Source organism: Pseudophryne corroboree, chromosome 5 (assembly GCF_028390025.1).
Source record: "Pseudophryne corroboree isolate aPseCor3 chromosome 5, aPseCor3.hap2, whole genome shotgun sequence".
Classification (NCBI taxonomy): domain Eukaryota; kingdom Metazoa; phylum Chordata; class Amphibia; order Anura; family Myobatrachidae; genus Pseudophryne; species Pseudophryne corroboree.
In genome coordinates, this window is record NC_086448.1 from 744170740 (window position 1) to 744184455 (window position 13716).

General features: G+C 45.6%; 1 protein-coding gene across 1 annotated transcript in view; it reads right to left on the bottom strand.

Moving 5' to 3' along the window:
* RAD54B (RAD54 homolog B) overlaps nucleotides 1-5544 on the bottom strand; it is a 177161-nt gene extending 171617 nt beyond the window's left edge. Inside the window, exon 1 of the mRNA XM_063924112.1 lies at nucleotides 5441-5544. The gene's annotated coding sequence lies outside the window, so the exon portion shown is untranslated. The remainder of the gene's footprint in view (nucleotides 1-5440) is intronic.
* Nucleotides 5545-13716: the final 8172 nt, after the last annotated feature.

Below are 13716 nucleotides of genomic sequence, written 5' to 3' on the forward strand. Positions count from 1 at the left end.
TTTCCGTACTGTGGTGGGTGTGATGATATCAGATGAGGCCATGCCCACTTTAATGAGACCACACCCATTTTAATCAGGCCACACACCCTTGTCGGGAGCGCGCGCGCCTACGGCGCGCGCATGCTTTTTCTTTTTATGGCTATATGGGGGGGCACATTTTTTTTTTTTTTTTTTTTTTAGAGCAATAGGGGGGGGGGGGGGGGGCGCATTTTGAAATCTCGCACTGGGAGCCAAATTGTCTAGAAACGGCCCTGAGTAGTGCCTATATATTATACTTGCCTACCTGACCCTCTCCATGAGGGAGAAAATGCTCTGTTCCCGGACTTGCCTGGTAATGTATGATTGCCATCACCTGTGGTGAAACACCTTTCTTATCAATTACCTAGCTCACCACAGGTGATGGCAATCATACATTACCAGGCAAGTCCAGGAACAGAGCATTTTCTCCCTCATGGAGAGGGTCAGGTAGGCAAGTATGCTATATATATATATATATATATATATATATATATATATATATATATATATATATATATATATATATATATATATATATATATATATAGGAATAATGAAGGAAAGCACCTGGGTAAAACTAATAGATCACGAAGGTAGGAAGGATTTTCTTTTTAGAAACCTTTTATACAACACACCTCATCAATGGAATGAGTGGCAGCTATAGAACAGTGTGTGGATAAAGATAAAAAATGAAGTATATAAAAGCGCCTAATAGTGTTGGTGAAAAAGTATGTGCATTCAGGTGTAATAAGTTATAACAATAAGTAACAACTTAGCTTCGAAGTCATCAGCCTGAAATTATTCGAAGCTAAGTTGTTACTTATTGTTATAACTTATTACACCTGAATGCACATACTTTTTCACCAACACTATTAGGCGCTTTTATATACTTCATTTTTATATATATATATATATATATATATATATATATATATTTATATATATATATATATATATATATAATATGGAAAGGCGTGCATGCTCCTGGGAAAGTGCGCGTGCCCTCACAATTTTATATTATGATATCAAACTATAAATATATAATCACACCCCCTACACACGCACGCACACAATTAGCAGCCTTACACACAATACCCACAGTAGTTCTCCTTACACATAATGTCCCCAGTCTAGTGTCAGATGCACGTAATGTCCCCCAGTATAGTGCCAGTTACACATAATGACCCCAGTAGTGCAGTGCCAGATACACATAATGCCTCCGAGTATAGTGCCACATACACATATGCCCCCAAAGTGCCAGATACATGTATGCCCCCAGTGCCAGACACACGTATGACCCCGCAGTGCCAGACACACGTATGCCCCCACAGTGCCAGATACACGTATGCCCCCACAGTGCCAGACACACATATGCCCCCACAGTGCCAGACACACACATGCCCCATGTTGATTTTACTATTAAAGGCAGCACTTTTAGGTAGATTCACTTTTAGAGGTGGCAGCTATCCCCCCACCCCCATTTAGTTCCTCAACAGCAGGGATGCCCATTAATGATCAAAGAATGCAACATCAGGCACTGTAATTGGCGTCGGGGTCCAGCACCGCACCACAATACAGACAAGAAACTCTACATAAACTACACCTCCCAGCAGCCGATGCTGCATGCTGTGATCATTACTGGGCATCCCTGCTGGTGAGGAACTACACGGGGGTGGGGGGATAGCTGCTGCCTCTAAAAGTGAATCTACCTACTGCCCGTGGGTGGTACCTCTGGACGGCGCCCCTGGCGAGTGCCATCCTGGCCAATAGGAAGATACACCCCTGCTCTGAGATGGATATCCTATTAACTCGGATTTACGGGGTTATATGTGTCTATATAGGTACCATCACCCATATACTGGAGACAACCTGGGTGAGACACCTACATTTTCCCTAAAAGTAACCCTCACTTCTCACTAGCTCACTGCACGTTGAAAGGGTTAACAGCTTCCCCTTGCTTAGGTTGCTAGGCAACGCCAGCAACCAAAGGACAGCAACTTGTGGAGCACTAGGACCCAGGTGCAGGAGGAACTGAAGCTGCTGATTGGGTGGTGCAGAGCGGGAAGAGTAGGAGGCGGGGTTGCCTCCTGAGGTGACAGAGAGAGATGCTGTGAGGAGTGGTACTCTGAGGAGAGCCAAAACTGAGATAACAGGCGCTGCCCACAGTAACAGAACGAGAGAGCTGTTGTGGGAGTGTAGTCGGTGACCATCTTGGCCAGCCCTCTGTCTGAAGCCCTGACGAGGACGGGAGCCATAACAGAGCCAGGTGCGACTAGTGAGCGGACATTGCAGGCATTTGGGACATGTAGCTGCCACCCACCAGTGTGACATAGTCAGGGTCGGATCTAGACTTTTCTTTTAGGGGGGGCGGTTTACGGTTTAATCTTGACCCCTCCCCTCTCCAGTCCCGACTCCTCCCCTCTCTCGTCTTGACTCCACCCCTCTCATCTTGACCCCTCCCATCTTGACTCCTCCCCTCTCCCGTCCAAATTCATCCATCACACAAATAGGTATAATTGCAGGTAAAGGATTTGTTAGTGGATGTTAGGTATAATAATCACTTCTACAACACATCAAAGCAAAGTTGCCCAATATGACATCTATCCAAATCCCTCCTTATGTTCATCATAATGTATGACACGTCATGTACAATTGTGATACCTACAGTATAAAAAGTTATAATCCCCTAATATTGGGGTATAGCAAAAGAAAATTAAATATAAACAAAATGTCTGGAGTAATTATTTGCAGCTATTTCTCATCTTAATATGAGGTACTGATATAGAGACAGTCAATCATCAAGGTTTATATGTCAACGTCGTTATGAAATACAGTATTATCATAAACCTTGATGATTGACTGAATCTATATAAGCGCATTATATTAAAATGAGAAACAGTAACAATGTGATAATACCTATAATTCCTTTCTTTGGGATACTAGCAACTTTTATGGATACAAATGGTAACAACTGGCATTTTATGTGTTACTGAACCAGGAAGGGAAGACACATTATAATACCCTGTTATATTATTATAATAAGGGGAACTGCTGAATAGTACCAAGGGGATTTTAGGCACAGAGTCTTGGGGGGTTAGACCAATTATTTGATAATCCCACACAGTACTCAACACTTGCCAACCCTAATAGATGAATTCCACATTTGTAATTGTCCAATAATGGAGTTTGAGACTAACCAGGATTAAGTGAGAGTACGTAATACTCGCAGGAGTTCACCTGTAGATTAAAATCCCTTTTGCATCTATGTGCCACATAGGTTTGGGAAATCCCCCCACCACCCTTTTTTTTCCAGAAAAATGTTGCAAGTATACCATAGTTATCTGATTGATACAATTAATTTAAGGAATTATAGGTATTATCACATTGTTGTATAGAATTTAGCCAGTGCTACTGCATATGTAGGTTGTTCATAAATATACCACTTCAGATACAGCAGATGTCATACTTCTTATTAGGCTCATTCAGCTATCTCCAATGAAAGGGATAAGCAAATATAGTGAAGTACTGTTTAATAATTGTAAATTTCAGCCAAACCTGAGCCTGCACCAGTGGGAGAACCCAGGACTTGCACTGTTTCAAGTGCATTCTGAACTGCTTAAATAACAGTTCATGTCTAGCTGGAATTGTCAAAATTTGGCCACTTGGAAATACATGTGATCTGTGTGGAGTTTATATGTTTTCGTTTTTCTCATATTAAATCTTACAATTATTAAACAGTGTTTCACTATAATTGCTTATCTCTTACATTTTGGGTATATCTGAATGAGCCTAATAAGAAGTATACTGTGAGATATGACATCTGCTGTATCTGAAGTGGTATATTTATGAATGACCTACATACTGTATGCAGTAGCGCTGGATAACTTCTATTCAACCTTTTTTGGCACATATTTGGTGAAGATGTGAGGATACCTTTAAGTAAAATATTGAGCTCACCGAGCTGCTTTTTTTCTGCTTGTGCGCACTGCTAGGATTGTCTATTTTATAAATCTATTATCAGATTGTTAATGTTTCTCATGTTAATATGAGGTGCTGATATAGAATAAGTCAATCATAATTAATCCAGACATTCTGCTTTAATTTAATATTTTTTTGTTATACCCCAATATTAGGGAATTACAACTTTGTATACTGTAGGTATCACAACTGTACAGGACGTGTCATAAATTATGATGAACATATGGATGGCATAATAGAGGGCCATCAAAATACGGCATTTGTGGCAACAGTAGTGACAAGACATTGGGCATAATTCAAACTTGATCGTAGCCGTGCAGCTACGATCAGTTACTCAGACATGCGGGGGGGGGGGGGGGGACCCAGCACAAGGCTAGTCCGCCCCGCATGTCTGACTCCCCACCGTACAAGTTCAAAACCATCGCACAGCGGCAATGCTTTTGTACTTGATGAGTAGCTCCCTACCAGCGCAGCTCCTGCGCACAGGCAGGGAGCTACTAGTCACTGACCGGGTCACAGCGGCTGCGTGTGACGTCACGCAGCAGCCTGCCCCCCGCACGGTCCGGGCACACCTGCGTTGCCTGGACCGCACCCCTAAAAAGGCAGCAAAACGCCACCGGCCCGCACCCTCCTGCCCAGCGTCCGCCTCTGCCTGGCAGGGCTGAGATGGCCGTCGGCTGTCTGGCATGCACCAGCGTATATGTGCAGTTCAAACCTGAACGGCTGCTGTGAGAAAATGCACAGCAGTGATCAGGTGTGAATTAGGCCCCTTGTCTGTAATGACATCAGTTATAAGAGAGTGAGGCTCCCGAGGACGCACCATATCAAGCAATTGAAATATTTCTAGGGATTTGGATAGATGTTATATTGGGGGACTTTGATTTGATGTGTTGTAGAAGTGATTATTATACCAAACACCCACTAACAAATCCTTTACCTGCTTATCTTGCAATATATCCCTACCAGCTATTAGGGTGCCATTTATAATCAAGGGATCTCTCCCACTGATATATAAACTGATGCACATTATAGGACCAATGCTATACAGGAACTTGAAGACGTTAAACTTAATACTCATTTGTGAGGCTATAGTGAGGGCACCTTGTAGGGGAATTACACGGTGAGGACAATTCCGAGTTGATACCTTGTAGAAGGAGTATGGTGTTATGAGAAAGTAACCAAATAGAGGACAGATTAGCATACACCATATTTCTTGTATAGCATTTTTATACACATTTTCTGTACTTTTACACGCATCTCTCTATTATTTTAGTATTTCACTGACAGGACATGATATGTAATGTTTAATATTATGAAATACAAGGAATATTTTAAAACCTATAAGTGCATCTACTACAGACATCCTCTGTTCTACTGTATCGCACATATGTGAGACTCAACCTGTAATACCCTGCCTAGGGAATATGGCAAGAAGATCTCTTACTGGCTGGTTCCTCTGCAACAGGCTGGTAAGATGGTCCCTTTTCCACAGGCTGGTCAATGGCACAGATTGGCAGGAAAGTCCCTCTGGCTGGTCTCTGGGTGCAGGAATGCAGCATGCTCTCAGTGTGGAAAAAAGTAAACACACTATAGTATACTGTTTGTATTAGCCCACTAGCCTGTCTTATAAGTGAAGCCACGCCCCCAACACACAGCCACACTTCCTGGATCTGTTATCAGCAAGGAGACGCTGGGGAGATGAAAGCAGTCTCAATCAACAAACTATGTTGATTGATTAACTGCCGTGCAGGCCAAAAGGGTGAGTGAGGAGGAAGGGGCACCCGCTGTGAGCTGCTGCGACTCACACCACTGACTATAGCTGACTGACTATAGCTGACGGCCAGCTGAGATAGGAAGGGGTTAAGGAGCAGGACTTCACAGACAGATTGTCTGTAGGCAGAAGTGTGCTAGGGGGGGCGATCGCCCCCACCGCCCCCCTCTGTATCCGTGCCTGGACATAGTGAAGGGCCAATAGGAAATACATAGCCAAACTTCCTCTCAGAAAGCTCTGCAGTCTGTTATATGCTCGCTGTGGCCCACAGTCTTGCAAGCCTTTGTGTGTGCCCGTATAAAAGGGGTAATTCCAAGTTGATCGCAGCAGGAAATTTTTTAGCAGTTGGGCAAAACCATGTGCACTGCAGCGGGGGCAGATATAACATTTGCAGAGAGAGTTAGATTTGGGTGGGGTGAGTTCAATCTGCAATCTAAATTGCAGTGTAAAAATAAAGCAGCCAGTATTTACCCTGCAGAAACACAATAACCCACCCAAATCTTACTCTCTCTGCAAATGTTATATCTGCCCCCCCTGCAGTGCACATGGTTTTGCCCAACTGCTAAAAAATTTCCTGCTTCAATCAACTTGGAATTACCCCCAAAGTGATAACATGGGACAACTGGGGGTATACAAGTTACAGAGACTGCAGGGTGTTATTGCGTGAGGAAAAGACTTTCCAGTCATCTGCCCGTTACACACAGGGAGGACTGCATTACCTAGGCAACCCCGTCACCCATGTAGAGAGAGAGAGAGAGAGAGAGACTTGTTCAGTTTAGAGAGGCGTTTCTCTGAATACCCCAGTATAACCAACATATTAGTGGAAGAAACTGTAATGCCTCTTATGTTCATTGCTTAAGTTGCTTTTGCATGCTGTCTACCGATAGGAAAGTCATACTACTGCTGCCTTCTGTCTCCCACTACTAACTTCTGTGCTATCTGCTACTCTAAAAGTAAAACTGTACTGTATATTTGGCTTGCTTGGTTACAAAAGTGTGCTATTTATTGCCACTTTCTCTTACGTCCTAGAGGATGCTGGGGACTCCGTAAGGACCATGGGGATAGACGGGCTCCGCAGGAGACATGGGCACTTTAAGAAAGACTTTAGGATTTGGGTGTGCACTGGCTCCTCCCTCTATGCCCCTCCTCCAGACCTCAGTTGATTACTGTGCCCAGAGGAGACTGGGTGCTTTTCAGAGGCTCTCCTGAGTTTCTGACAGAAAAAGCCACGTGAGTATGAGAAGTTAGAAGACATCAGAGGCGGCAGAAGGCGGCAGAAGACTTCACTGTTCTTCACTGAGGTAACGCACAGCACCCATGGGTATATACAGCCGGCCACTGTATATACCTACGAGCCCCGCCAAAGTTTTGTATTTTAAAGCGGGACAGAAGCCCGCCGCCGAGGGGGCGGGGCATCTCCCTCAGCACTCACCAGCGCCATTTTTTCTCCACAGCACCGCTGAGAGGAAGCTCCCCGGACTCTCCCCTGCTTAGATCACGGTGACAAGAGGGTTTTAAAGTAGAGGGGGGGGGGGGGCACATAATTGGCGAATTGAGTATAAAAGCGCTATCTGGGTAAACATAAATATTGTGTTTTTGTCCTGGGTTATTATAGTGCTGGCATACTCTCTCTCTGTCTCTCCTAAGGGCCTTGTGGGGGAACTGTCCTCAGATAAGAGGGTTCCCTGAGTGTGTGGTGTGTCGGTACGTGTGTGTCGACATGTCTGAGGTAGAAGGCTTTTCGAGGGAGGAGGAGGAGAAAATTAATGTGGTGTCGCCGTCGACGGCGCCGACACCTGACTGGATGGATATGTGGAAGGTTTTAAGTGCCAATGTAAATTTATTGCACAAAAGATTGGATAAAGCTGAAGCTAGGGAACAGTCAGGGAGTCAACCCATGCCTGTACCTATGTCGCAGGGACCTTCGGGGTTCCAAAAGCGCCCACTATCCCAAATAGTTGACACGGATTTTGACTCCAGTGTCGAATATGATGATGCAAAATTACAGCCAAAGGTGGCTAAATGTATTCGATATATGATTATTGCAATCAAAGATGTTTTGCAATGCATATCACAGAGGAACCCCCTGTCCCTGACACGCGGGTACACATATATAAGGGAAAGAAAACGGAGATAAATTTCCCCCCCTCACATGAGCTGAACAAGTTATGTGAAAAAGCTTGGGAATCTCCAGACAAGAAACTGCAGATTCCCAAAAGGATTCTTATGGCGTATCCTTTCCCGCCAACGGACAGGATACGGTGAGAATCATCCCCTAGGGTGGACAAAGCTTTGACACGCTTATCCAAAAAGGTAGCGCTGCCTTCCCAAGATACGGATACCCTCCGGGATCCTGCTGATCACAAGCAGGAGGTTACCCTGAAGTCCATTTATACACATTCAGGTACCTTACTCAGACCGGCTAGTGCGTCGGCATGGGTGTGTAGTGCTGTAGCAGCATGGACAGATACCTTATCAGCGGAAATTGATACCCTGGATAAGGATACCATCCTATTGACCCTAGGACATATAAAAGATGCTGTCTTATATATGAGAGATGCACAAAGAGACATTGGTCTATTGGGTTTGAGAATCAACGCTATGTCGATCTCGGCTAGAAGAGTCCTTTGGACCAGACAATGGACAGGTGATGCCGACTCAAAAAGACATATGAAGGTTTTACTTTACAAGGGTGAGGAAATGTTTGGGGAAGGTCTCTCGGACCTGGTCTCCACTGCTACGGCAGGCAAATCTAATTTTTTACCTTATATTCCCTCACAACCTAAAAAAGCACCGCATTATCAAATGCAGTCCTTTAGATCAAATAGAAACAAGAAAGGCCGTGGATCGTCCTTTCTTGCCAGAGGTAAGGGCAGAGGGAAAAAGCTGCACAACACAGCTAGTTCCCAGGAACAGAAGTCCTCCCCGGCCTCTGCAAAATCCACCGCATGACGCTGGGGCTCCACTAAGGGAGTCCGCCCCAGTGGGGGCACGTCTTCGAATTTTCAGCCACATCTGGGCCCACTCACAGGTGGATCCCTGGGCAATAGAAATTGTTTCCCTAGGTTACAAACTGGAATTCGAAGAGGTGCCTCCTCGCCGGTTTTTCAAATCGGCTCTGCCAACGTCTCCTCAAGAACGGGAGATAGTGTTAAATGCAATCGACAAATTGTATCTTCAACAGGTGGTGGTCAAGGTTCCCCCGCTTCAACAGGGCAGGGGATAACACTCAACCCTGTTTGTGGTCCCGAAACCGGACGGTTCAGTCAGACCCATTTTAAATTTAAAATCCCTGAACCTATACTTGAAAAGGTTCAAATTCAAGATGGAATCGCTCAGGGCGGTCATCGCCAGCCTGGAAGGGGGAGATTTTATGGTATCTCTGGACATAAAGGATGCATACCTTCATGTTCCCATATATCCACCTCATCAGGCGTACCTGAGATTTGCGGTACAGGATTGTTATTACCAATTTCAGACGTTGCCGTTTGGGCTTTCCACGGCCCCGAGAATTTTCACCAAGGTAATGGCGGAAATGGTGGTGCTCCTGCGCAAGCAAGGTGTCACAATTATCCCGTACTTGGACGATCTCCTCATAAAAGCGAGATCAAGAGAACAATTACTGAACAGCGTGTCACTTTCACTGAAGGTGTTACAGCAACACGGCTGGATTCTCAATATCCCGAAATCGCAGCTGGTTCCTACGACTCGTCTACCCTTCTTGGGCATGATTCTGGATACGGACCAGAAAAGGGTGTATCTGCCGATAGAAAAGGCTCAAGAACTCGTGACTTTGGTCAGGAACCTATTGAAACCAAAACAGGTGTCAGTGCATCACTGCACACGAGTCCTGGGAAAGATGGTGGCATCTTACGAGGCCATTCCATTTGGCAGGTTCCATGCACGGACCTTCCAATGGGACCTACTGGACAAATGGTCCGGGTCGCATCTACAAATGCATCGGTTGATCACCCTGTCCCCCAGGGCCAGGGTGTCTCTCCTGTGGTGGCTGCAGAGTGCTCACCTTCTAGAGGGCCGCAGATTTGGCATTCAGGACTGGGTCCTGGTGACCACGGATGCGAGCCTCCGAGGTTGGGGTGCAGTCACACAAGGAAGGAACTTCCAGGGTCTTTGGTCAAGTCAGGAGATTTGTCTTCACATCAACGTCCTGGAGCTAAGGGCCATATTCAACGTCCTTCGTCAAGCGGAGACTTTGGTTCGCGACTTACCAGTTCTGATCCAGTCAGACAACATCACCGCAGTAGCTCATGTAAACCGCCAGGGCGGCACAAAGAGCAGAGTGGCAATGGCGGAAGACACAAAGATTCTATGCTGGGCGGAAAACCATGTAAGCGCCCTATCAGCAGTGTTCATTCTGGGAGTGGACAACTGGGAAGCAGACTTCCTCAGCAGGCACGACCTGCATCCGGGAGAGTGGGGACTTCATCAGGAAGTCTTCACACAGATTGCAAGCCGGTGGGGCCTGCCCCAGATAGACATGATGGTGTCCCGCCTAAACAAAAAAAACTGCAAAGGTATTGCGCCAGGTCAAGAGACCCTCAGGCGGTAGCGGTGGAAGCACTAGTGACACCGTGGGTTTTCCACTCAGTATATGTTTTTCCTCCTCTTCCTCTCATCCCAAAAGTGTTGAGAATAATAAGAAAAGGAGGAGTTCGGACAATTCTCATTGTTCCAGATTGGCCACGAAGGGCCTGGTACCCGGAATTGCAGGAGATGCTCACAGAAGATCCGTGGCCTCTTCCTCTAAGACATGACCTGTTGCAACAGGGGCCCTGTCTGTTCCAAGACTTACCGCGGCTGCATTTGACGGCATGGCGGTTGAACGCCGGATCCTAGCGGAAAAGGGCATTCTGGATGAGGTCATTCCTACTCTGATAAAGGCCAGGAAGGATGTGACAGCTAAACATTATCACCGTATATGGCGTAAATATGTTGCTTGGTGTGAGGCCAGGAATGCTCCTACGGAAGAATTCCATCTGGGCCGTTTCCTTCACTTTCTACAAACTGGAGTGAATTTGGGCCTAAAATTAGGCTCCATTAAGGTTCAGATTTCGGCATTATCCATTTTCTTTCAAAAAGAATTGGCTTCACTTCCAGAAATACAAACTTTTGTAAAGGGAGTGCTTCATATTCAGCCTCCTTTTGTACCTCCGGTGGCGCCTTGGGACCTTAACGTGGTTTTGAGTTTCCTTAAGTCGCACTGGTTTGAACCACTTCAGACAGTAGAGTTAAAATATCTCACTTGGAAGGTGGTCATGTTGTTGGCCTTAGCTTCGGCTAGGCGAGTGTCAGAATTGGCAGATTTGTCTCACAAAAGCCCCTATTTAGTTTTCCATATGGATAGGGCGGAATTGCGGACCCGTCCTCAATTCTTGCCTAAGGTGGTATCATCCTTTCATATGAACCAACCTATTTTGGGAGCTTTGGTATAATCCCCATGGTCCTTACGGAGTCCCCAGCATCCTCTAGGACGTAAGAGAAAATAAGATTTTAAACCTACCGGTAAATCTTTTTCTCGTAGTCCGTAGAGGATGCTGGGCCCCGTCCCAAGTGCGGACTACTTCTGCAAGACTTGTATATAGTTTTGCTTACATAAAGGTTATGTTATGGTTGCTTTCAGTTTCCGACTGAAGCTATGTTGAATTTCATACTGTTAACTGGTTAGTTTATCACAAGTTATACGGTGTGATTGGTGTGGGCTGGTATGAATCTTGCCCTTGGTTTAACAAAAATCCTTTCCTTGTCCTGTCTGTCTCCTCTGGGCACAGTTTCTCTAACTGAGGTCTGGAGGAGGGGCATAGAGGGAGGAGCCAGTGCACACCCAAATCCTAAAGTCTTTCTTAAAGTGCCCATGTCTCCTGCGGAGCCCGTCTATCCCCATGGTCCTTACGGAGTCCCCAGCATCCTCTACGGACTACGAGAAAAAGATTTACCGGTAGGTTTAAAATCTTATTTTCTTCCCGCTACCCACCGCTTTTCCTGTTGCTGAGACATACAAAAAACAGGAACAGTCATCTAGCTTGTAAGCAGCTGATATTATTTGGATAAACAACTATATTCAGAGGTGCATACACCGAGTTAATAAGACAATGTTATGCAACACCAGGTGGACAGTAAGGAACATTATAGAGAGCCACTCATTAATGGAGTAGATAAAACCACCTTGGAGGCAGTACAGGGAATTACAGTGTTATTTAGACAAAAAGGGAATTACTGTGTCATTATTTTACAGTGAATTGCATGGTAGCTCATTTCTAGTGTAAGTTCTTTTCTTATTGTGATATGTATCATTGTTTCCTTATATGTGAAATTGTATTTGCTCTTTAACCAAATAATTCTGCAGCGGTGACCAGTTGTGTTCCTGCATAATAAATCTTAATGTCACCGTCTTAAAGTGTGGTGACTTACTGTATGTGTTGGGTCCTCTGGGGTTGGGGGTTCCTCGCCTTTCTGCCTAGGGTTCCAGCAGGAGATCCGGACCAAGAGGTGATCTCGGGCGAAGAATCCCGGTACGTCAACCGACACCCGCACTCGCAACAACACTACACTGTACTTACCTGTTACACACAGGGTAAATAATGCCACACATGGTTGATGTATGAGATCTCCTGATTGTGTCGCCTGGTGGGCCAAAAAGAGGAAAATGGCACGTGTGCTGGGCTGATAAGATGATGCTTTCCCCTAAATTAATGCACATATTCAGAGCGATCCCATATGCCATTCCTAATAATTCCTGGACAAGCTTCACACAATATTGTCCTCTAGACGGAAACCTCCAAAATCGCGTGGTACTCACTTACCTTTTATGTACAGGTATTAGTAAGCAAGCATTGTCACTCAACTCAGAGACTGGGCTTGCACGATTTCTTATAAACCTGGGGTAGATCTAATGGTCTATTTTCTAAGCCTTGGATGGAGATAAAGTCGCTGGAGATAAAGCACCACCCAATCGGCTCCTAACTGCCATGTTACGGGCTGTGTTTGAAAAATGACAGCTAGGAGCAGATTGGCTGGTACTTTACCTCCAGCGACTTTATCACCACCCAAGGCTTAGTAAATAGACCCTTTAGACTCCTAAACACCTTAAAGCAGGGAGTGGTATATTATGTCAACAGTGTCACGTCAACATGCATAATGTCATCATGAGAATGTGGACATGCTTGAAATGCCTACATTCAGCATGTCAACAGTGACTAAGTAAACATTTATGTCTACACGGATGACACATAAACATGATACAATGTACCTGGTGGACCGGGAGTTCACTTACCGGGTCCCGATAGCAGCAGTGTCTCCAGCGTCCTTTTCCGGGTCCCAGCAGCCATGTGACGAGCAGTTCTGTCTAGCGAGCAGTTTTCTGATAAGTACAGTGTCCCTATCCCTAAACCTAACCCCAACCCCACACAGCCAATCCTTAACCTCTCCCAGTGCCTTAATTCCTGACACACCACCCTGCATTAAATCATCTCCAAAGTGTCAGTAAGCCAGTGCTATACAGTGTAGGCTGCTATAGTTACACACAAAGGGCGGGATTCAAATGTTTTATTGCCCCGATCTCCTGTCTAAAGTGACGGGAGATCGCGGGGCGATATTCTATTGACCCCCGTTATCATGCTAACCGCGCACATAAGAGACGGGTTTAGCCGCGCAAAGTGGCTAAACCCGACTGAAGTCATGGGTGCGATCGCGGAAAGTCCCGTTTGGGCGTCCAAACGGGTCACTTTTCGCACATTTCAGCTCACCACCCTTGGGGGTGGCAAGCTGGAATGCTGATATCGCACCCATCGGCAGCAACATTTGAATGCTGCCGGCAGGCGCAATTGGGGTGGGAGGGAGGGACAGAAGATTTGAATCTCGCCCAAAGTGTCAGTAAGCCAGTGCTATACAGGCAAGCTGCTAAAGTTATACACAATGTGTCAGTAAGCCAG